The following is a 9,293-nucleotide window of genomic DNA, read 5'->3' on the forward strand; positions in this document are numbered from 1 at the left end:
CACAGTAATCTAGCTAGAGCCGAATTAACTTTTTTTTTCTATTCTGTTACAGTATGAGGGCGTCGCTGGCTCGGTAGTATTGATTGCGATCCCTAATTGCACAGCGGGCAGTTGACACTCAACTGTATTGCAGTGAGTCTGGAGACACATTGAGGCCCGACCAAGTAAGAACGGCAGGTTCCTTCCTCAAAGGACGTCAGTGAACCCGATGGTTTTGTTTTTTCAACAATTGACCATGGATTGTAGGTGTTATTAGATTCGTAATTCCAGATATTTATTGAATCTCAATTCTAACACCTGGCATGGTTGGAGTCAAACCCGGGTCCCTGGTTCGTTTGCTTATTGTCTAAATTAACAGTCCAGTGGTAATAGTGCTCAGCCATTGCAGAAAACCTGTGAAACTAATCTTTCTCAATGAAGTCACTTTTCCTCGATATTGTCCTGTGTCATTTTCCTGAGCTTGACTCCCAATAATCGCAAGTCCATATCAGTAAAAGCTGCTACCTGAGGATTGGCCTCACAACAGTGGTAACCAAAAGAAGCAACTGGTCTGCAGGTCCCTATGGTGGGGTTGGGGCACGTTCACCCAGCAACAGTGACGCAGCAGCACGGAGTGAAGAGTATCAATGTCAGAGTCAGTGTTAGATTCTGCAGTGCCTTAATGAAATAGGAAATGACTCCACAACCACATGATGAAAGAGCAGCGCTCCCAAAACTAGTGCCCAGTTAAACCTGTTACACTCTAACCTGGTGTTGTGTGATTTTTAACTTTGTACACCATAGTCGAACACTGGCATCTCGAAATTAATGAAATGGGGGTGTGGGACGGAAAGTTCGGTTAGTGATCGAAGGAGGGAGAGAAATCTCTGAGAATGGGTGGATTTGAATTCTGACATATGAAACACAGAGATGTGAGCGAGCAGAATTTGAAGGGAAAAGATCATCACCTTGGAGAAAATTACCATGTTAAAGCAACTGATTCCTTTGTGTTTCACAAAAACTGGGGCAGATAGAGCAATTAGTGCCGTGACTCGGATTCGAACCGAGGTTGCTGCGGCCACAACGCAGAGTACTAACCACTATACGATCACGGCGTCCCACAAACACGCACTCTGGCAGTGCGCAATAAGTACAGTATCATAGGAAATGTTAGGCAGCGCACCAAATGAACAATATCAGTGATGAGCGAACAGTGGCAGATACCTGGGAACTCAGAATGGGCTGACCGTTTAATATCGGTTCCCCCAGTGGCTGTGGTGATTCCATTATTTATATGCTGTAGGCTGAGATAAATAGATTTCTCGAAAACATCAAAAACTCCGGGGACAGTGCAGGTGTTGTTGAAATGTATGCTTCAATAGTAATGCAGTTTAACATCGGCTACTTTACCAGGTTCCCCCCGACACACACACACAAGGCAGTAACCACTGCTGCCTGATAGTCCCAATTCCTAGCCCCAGAATCTGAGGAATTGAGTGGCGCAGTCGCGAAGATCCAACTGGAAGTCGGGATGGGAATGAGGTCGCAGAGATACTCGAGGACTCCAGTGACACAACCGGTGAATGCAGGGTATTTCTATGACGGTTTAGAGGCGCAAGTAATTCCGAGGTTGGGAGTGCTCCTGGCCAAAGGCGGGAATTTTTTTTCCCGTTAATAGCAATCTACAGTGCAGCTTGCTGAGAGAGCTGAGTGCCACAACTGGAGCGTGGGCGGCTGGTTTGAAGTTTGAACTTGCTTCACTATCACCAACTTGCCTGGAATGAATTGCTTTTACCATTTTCATTTCCAAAATCTCCCTGCAGTCTGCGGCTTTCTTCCTCATTGTTAATTACATGACTAACTGTTGTATGATCCGCACACCGCTAAATCACGGCCACTACAAGTAAATATGAATCATTGATCTATATGAGAAAACAGTGGAACTCACTGCAGGCATGCTTTGTCGGTTTGCAGGCGACGCCAGAATTGTAGACAGTGAGGAAGATTATCTAAGTTTCAAAAGGATCTTCATCCAATGAGTCGTTGGACTGAAAAATGTAACATGGAGTTCAATCTGGATAAATGGAAGGTATTGCATTTTGGTACAACAACAAGAGTAGGGCTTTGCGTAGTGTTGGAGAACACGGAAGCTCGGGGTGCAGGTGCATAATTCCTTGTAGTTTGCATCACCTACAGACAAGATGGTTCAAAGGCATTTAACATACTTCCATACTTAACATACTTAACATACAAGGCAGTGTTGGGTGATTTTTAACTTTGTACACCATAGTCCAACACCGGCATCGCTAAATTAATGAAATAGGGGTGTGGTACGGAACGTTTAGTTAGTGATCGAAGGAGGGACAGAAATGTCTGAGAACGATTGGATTTGAATTCTGACATATGAAACACAGAGATGTGAGCAAGCAGAATTTGAAGGGAAAAGATCATCACCTTGGAGAAAATTACCATGTTAAAGCAACCGATTCCTTTGTGTTTCACAAAAACTGGGGCAGATAGAGCAATTAGTGCGGTGACTCGGATTCGAACCGAGGTTGCTGCGGCCACAACGCAGAGTACTAACCACTATACGATCACGGCATCCCACAGACGCGCACTCTGACAGGGCGCAATAAGTACAGTATCATAGGAAATGTTAGGCAGCGCACCAAATGCACAATATCAGTGATGAGCGAACAGTGGCAGATACCTGGGAACTCAGAATGGGCTGACCGTTTAATATCGGTTCCCCCAGTGGCTGTGGTGATTCCATTATTTATATGCTGTAGGCTGAGGTAAATAGATTTCTCGAAAACATCAAAACCTCCGGGGACAGTGCAGGTGTTGTTGAAATGTATGCTTCAATAGTAATGCAGTTTAACATCGGCTACTTTACCAGGTTCCCCCCGACACACACACACAAGGCAGTAACCACTGCTGCCTGATAGTCCCAATTCCTAGCCCCAGAATCTGAGGAATTGAGTGGCGCAGTCGCGAAGATCCAACTGGAAGTCGGGATGGGAATGAGGTCGCACAGATACTCGAGGACTCCAGTGACACAACCAGTGAATGCACGGCATTTCTATGACGGTTTAGAGGCGCAAGTAATTCCGAGGTTGGGAGTGCTCCTGGCCAAAGGCGGGGCAGAAGGGAAATTATTTTCCCGTTTATAGCAATCTACAGTGCAGCTTGCTGAGAGAGCTGAGTGCCACAATTGGAGTGAGGGCGGCTGGTTTGAAGTTTGAACTTGCTTCACTATCACCAACTTGCCTGGAATGAATTTCCTTCACCATTTTCATTTCCAATTGTTTAATATCTCCCTGCAGTCTGTGGCTTTCTTCCACATTGTTAATTGCATGACTAACTGCTGTATGATCCGCACACTGCTAAATCACGGCCACTACAAGTGAATATGAATCATTGATCTATATGAGAAAACAGTGGAACTCACTGCAGGCATGCTTTGTCGGTTTGCAGGCGACGCCAGAATTGTAGACAGTGAGGAAGATTATCTAAGTTTCAAAAGGATCTTCATCCAATGAGTCGTTGGACTGAAAAATGTAACATGGAGTTCAATCTGGATAAATGGAAGGTATTGCATTTTGGTACAACAACAAGTTGCGTAGTGTTGGAGAACACGGAAGCTCGGGGTGCAGGTGCATAATTCCTTGTAGTTTTCATCACCTACAGATAAGGTGGTTGAAAGGCATTTAACATACTTCCCTTCATTGTTCAGTCCTTTGTGTATAGGAGTTGGGACGTTATGTTGAAGCTTTGCAGGACATTGATGAGGCCTCTTCTGGAATATTATGTCCAGTTCCGGTCGCCCAGTTGTAGGAATTATATTTTTCAGCTGGAGCAGGTTCAAAATAGTATGCACGCATGTTGCTGTGTGTGGAAGGTTTGAGTTACAATGAAAGGCTGGATAGGCTGAGACTATTTTCAGCTTCGAGATCAGGGTGCTGGAAAACCACAACAGGTAAGGCAATATCCCAGGAGCAGGAGAATAATTTTTTTGCGCAAGTGTTCTTCATCAGGCTCTTCCCCGAAATGTCGATTCTCCCGCTCCTCAAATGCTGCATGACCTGTTGTGCATCCCAGCACAACACTGTGGATTCTGATCTCTCATCTGCAGTTCTCACTGTCTCCTAGTTGAGACTGTTTTCACTCTAGGTTATGGGTTTGAACGGCGACCAACAGAATTTGGGAGAAGATTTGTAGCTCGGGTGCTTGTTGTTGTGGTTCTGTTCGCCGAGCTGGAAATTTTTGTTGCAGACATTTCGTCCCCTGTCTAGGTGACATCCTCAGTGCTTGGGAGCCCCCTGTGAAGCGCTTCTGTGGCGTTTCCTCCGGCATTTATAGTGGCCTGTCCCTGCCGCTTCCGGTTGTCAGTCCGGCACACTGCAGCACACCAGAACTGCAAAAAGTGGAAGAGGAACACATGTACAAGGTATTCGCCAAAAACGGATACCCGCGCAATTTCATCAACAGATGCCTAAGAGAAAGACAACGGAACGAGGACATGCCGCAACCCAAAGGACGAGCCACAGTACCATACATCAAGAGCATTTCAGAACTGACAGCCAGACTACTGCGACCACTAGGACTTATAACAGCACACAAACCAACAGCCACCCTCAGACAACAACTCACCAGAACGAAGGACCCGATACCCAGCATGAGCAAAACTAATGTAGTGTACAAAATCCCATGCAAGGACTGCACAAAACACTATATAGGACAAACAGGAAGACAGCTAACGATCCGCATCCATGAACATCAAAGAGCCACGAAACGCCACGACCAGCTATCCTTAGTAGCCACACACGCAGACGACAAGCAACATGAATTCGACTGGGATAACACTACCATTATAGGGCAAGCCAAACAAAGAACAGCCAGGGAAATTCCTAGAAGCATGGCACTCATCCACAAACTCCATCAACAAACACATCGACCTGGACCCAATATACCGGCCACTACAGCGGACAACTGAAACTGACAACCGGAAGCGGCAGGGACAGGCCACTATAAATGCCGGAGGAAACACCACATAAGCGCTTCACAGGAGGCTCCGAAGCACTGAGGATGTCACCTAGACAGGGCACGAAACGTTTGCAACAAGAATTTCCAGCTCGGCGAACAGAACCACAGCAACCTGACAGAAGTTTGTGAATTATTGAGAGGCAAGTTAGAGTTAGCGATAGCTGCCTTTTCTCAGGATGGGGATTTCAAGGTGAGAGGGCATATGTTTAAGATGAAAAGACAGAGTTTTTTTTTTAAAAAGTCATGTGAGGCTTTTTTTAAGGAAGGTGTTTTACGTGTGCAATTAACTTGCTGAGGAAGTGATGGATGAGGGTGTGTTTGCAACATTTAATGGACAATTGATTCCAAATATGAATGGGAAAGTGGGATTTTTAAAATAAATTTATTCATGCCTAGTACATCAGTTATTTCCCAGAGGACATTTTAGAGTCAACCGCGGTATTATCCATCTGGAGTCTCCTGTGGGAAAGAGCAGCTGAATATGACAATTTGCTTCCCGAACTGGCATGAGTGAATCAGATGGGATTTTCCATACAACTGATTTAGGTCATCACGAGATTCTTCAATTCCAGGTGCTTATTGAATTCAAACTCCACCATCTGTCATGCCAGGACCTTAACTCTTTGTCCTCAAAATATTACCTGGTTTTTTGGATTAACAACACAGTAATAAAACTACAAGGGCATTATAACCACTCAACGGGTACAGGAGGAGGCAGTTGGGAGTAGATTAGTTTGGCAGTATGTTCAGCATGGATTGGTTGCACTGACGGGCCTGTATGCCTTCATGCTGTATGACTCTATGATTGACGCTATGGAGCAAATATCTGGTTGGGATTAACAGCAGCACTGACAACATAATCGAACACCTGATGGGATATGTAATCCTGCTGGAGGCTGGGAGGTTGTTTTGATCAGTCATCCCTTCCCACACACGGGACTGGTGAACGGCCTCTCCCCAGTGTTACTGATTAAATGAGTTTCCATTTCTGTGGTTAATTGAATCCCTTCCAGCAGTTCCCACATTGCCCTGCTTTCTCTGCGGTATCAGTGTCCTTTTTTCTACACAGGGTGAACGATCCTTTCACATTGTGTCCACACAGGTACAAATCCCGTTTTCCATGTTGTTAATGTGTTTTCATTCTTCCTTATTCACCCACAGGGTGTGAGTATCACTGGTCAGGACAACACTTATTTTTCGCCCCTCGTTCGTTGCTGTCTGGCTACACCACAAACCTGGGTGCGATCCCAGCCTCGGGTGTCTGTCTGTGGGCAGTCTGCACATTCTCTGTGTGTTTGCGTTTTTATTTCTCCCTCTGACCAAAGGTGTGCCTGTTACAGGGATCAACAATGGGAAATGCAGGCTTATGGGGTAGGGAATACCCTGGGGTCTGGTGGGATGCGCTTCCGATGTACCCTGTGAACTGGAAGGGCCGACAAGCCTGCTTCCCCACATGATGGGGATTCCTGAATTAAGGGTGAATGTTTTTTTTCTGGTCCTGGAGTCTCTCGTAGGCCGGACTGGGTGAAGATGGTTGAATCCACTGCATAAGGGACATGAATGAATGAGATTGCAGGAAATTTAAATCATGATCTCTGTTCCTGAGGTCAGGCTTGCATTTCAGGTTTTATTCGTCGAACGTAAACATCACCTTTTCCGTGTTCCAGTCGCCAAGGATGACTAGTTTAAAATATCACCCCAACACCACCTTCTCCAGGTTGAAGCCTTGACTGTGTGGAAGAAACTGATACTGAGCAGATGCGAGCAAATGTAACTGCCACCGCCAGTGTCGGAAACACAGATCCAAATAGCAAAATCATCTTTTAAACCCACCACTGCAAAGTTAAGGGCTCAACACGCTCCAGTTGTGCCACTCAGCTGTCTTAGAAAGATGCACCGGAAATCGCTATGGTAGTATAAACGGGGACAACCATTCCCTTGAGCAGGAGCACACTTAACCGAGGAATTTCTTGCGTCTCTGTACCATCACAGAAGGACAAGGCGCTCACCTATTGCATCACTGGAGCCAGTGAGTAACTGCGCACTCATTCCCATCCCCATTTCCAGTTGGATCTGGGCGGCTGTGCCGATGTTAAGCTAAAATGCTATTGAAGCAAACATTTCAACAATATCCTGTACTGTCTCCCGAGTCTTTGATGTTTTGTCGAAATCGATCAATCTCAGTTTTCAACATTCTCATTCAAGGGATCTCTACAGCCTCTGAGGACATCGAACTGAAAGATTCAGCTCATTCTCAGTTCCCACATGACTGTCACTGTTCGCTGAGTACTGATACTGTACATTTGCTGTTCTTCCGAACATTTCCTCTGCTAGTATACTTATTGCTGCTTGCAAGCATCCTGTTCTGTGGTTACTGTGATCGTGGTTGTCGGTATTTTGCATTGTGACCACAGCAACCTCGATTTGAAACCAAATCACGGCACTAAGTGTTCTCTCCGTTGTCCTTTTTGTGACACATGCTAAGATATGAATTGTTTTACCTTCAAATTCCGCTCTCTTACATCTCTGCGTTTCATAGATCAGGATTCAAACATACCCGTTGTCGGAGATTTCTCTCCTTCCCACGATCATTAAACCTCCTTTCCGTCCCTCCTCCCATTTCTCTGGGGCAATGCTCAATCTATCACTCTCTTTCACATTCATACTGTTCTGTCTGTGCTGCTGCTGCGGTCACTGTTGTTGGGTGAACGTGCCCCAGTACCACCATCGGGACCTTCAAACAAATCGGGGTTGTGAAATCAATCCCCATGTAGCAGCTTTTACTGACCAGAGACAATTGTAGTGTCAGGCTCAAGGAAAACACCAGGACAGTTTTGGTGAAAATACATTTTATTGTTAAAGATCAGCTTTTATGGCTTTCTGCGTTGGTCTTGTGATAATTTCATAGGACTGATAATCCAGAGACCGAGGTAATAGTCTGGGTACTCGGGCTTGAATCCCATCATGCCATAATTGTCAAATTTGGATTAAAAAAATATCTGCAAGGAAGAATCTAATGACTACTATAGATCCATTGACAATTGTTGAAAAAAAAATCTGTTTCACTGATGTCATTGCGGGATGGAATTTGCTATCCTTACATGGCCTAGGCTGCATGTGACTTCAGACCCATAGCAATATAGTTGAGTCTCAACTGCCCTCTGGGCAATTAGGAATGGGTAATAAATGCTGCTTAGCTAGAATCGCCCTCATACAAATCCAGAAATTTTAAAACAAATGCTCAGTAGGCTCAAGCAAGAGTGTTGTTTGCAGTTTTGCAAGTCACATTATAGCAGGGATGTGATCATACTGAGAAAATTGCAGGAGATATTTACCGGGATACTGTTTGGGTTGAAGAGTTTCAGTTGTGAAGAAAGACAGGACAGAGTGGAGTGTTTCTTGCAGTGCAAAGGAGATGTGTACACGATATGATTGAGTTAGGGCACGGACAGGGTTGAATAAACGAGTTTCCCATTGATGGAGGGATCGATCAGCAGGGGCCAGAGACTTAAGGAGAAAGACAGAAACGTTTGAGAAGATGTGCGAAAAAGCTTTATCAGCTAGTGGGTGTATGGAATTTGGAATACACTGTCTACATTTTTCAGAGCGGCAGAAAGCTTCATAACCTGAATAAATATTCAGATGTGAACTTTTGATGCCAAGACATATAAGGCTGTGAGGTAAGCATTCTGAAATGGATTCAGTTCATTAGGCAGTTGTTTTTGACAAGTGTGGCCACATTTGGTTGAAGGGCCTCCTTTGACACTTTTGCCCTCGGTAGTATAATGGTTAGTGTCCCCGCCTGTCACAGTGCTCAATTCTCCGCTGGGGACAATGTAAACGTTTTAAAACTGTCGCTCCATTCCCAAGTGCGGGTATTGATACCTGTCCTTCCATTCTCGATGAGGCATATCACACGAAGGACAGTGCTGCCTGAATAAAGGTGGGGAAGGACTGCAACTCTCAGGGAGGCAGAGTGTCAGTGAACGGCCAAACACGTGACTTCTGCAAACTTCACCTTGTGACTGTGTTGGAATGAAAAGCACTTGACAGACTTGTTCCGGATTGAAGTGTTTACAAGAAGCAGGAAGTGAGGAAGAAACAACATAAACACATTCAAGTATGAGTGCAGAAACATTTCCCGCAGCACGAATTAAATTGTAAAGGACAGAGTGGCGTTTCGATACAGTGAATTTGGGTTCATTTGTTTTGATGAGGCTATTACCAGGGTATAAAACCATTAAAACATGATACAGCATTTGCTCAGT

At 45.0% G+C, this 9,293-nt stretch overlaps 1 non-coding gene across 1 annotated transcript; it reads right to left on the minus strand.

Moving 5' to 3' along the window:
* Window positions 1-1,022: 1,022 nt before the first annotated feature.
* Window positions 1,023-1,094, minus strand: trnah-gug (transfer RNA histidin (anticodon GUG)). Its single transcript has one exon. It is a non-coding gene; the product is annotated as a tRNA-His (tRNA).
* Window positions 1,095-9,293: the final 8,199 nt, after the last annotated feature.

Source organism: Chiloscyllium plagiosum, unplaced genomic scaffold, assembly GCF_037043375.1.
Source record: "Chiloscyllium plagiosum isolate Xiang-an unplaced genomic scaffold, Cpla_swu_hap1 HiC_scaffold_51, whole genome shotgun sequence".
Taxonomy (NCBI): domain Eukaryota; kingdom Metazoa; phylum Chordata; class Chondrichthyes; order Orectolobiformes; family Hemiscylliidae; genus Chiloscyllium; species Chiloscyllium plagiosum.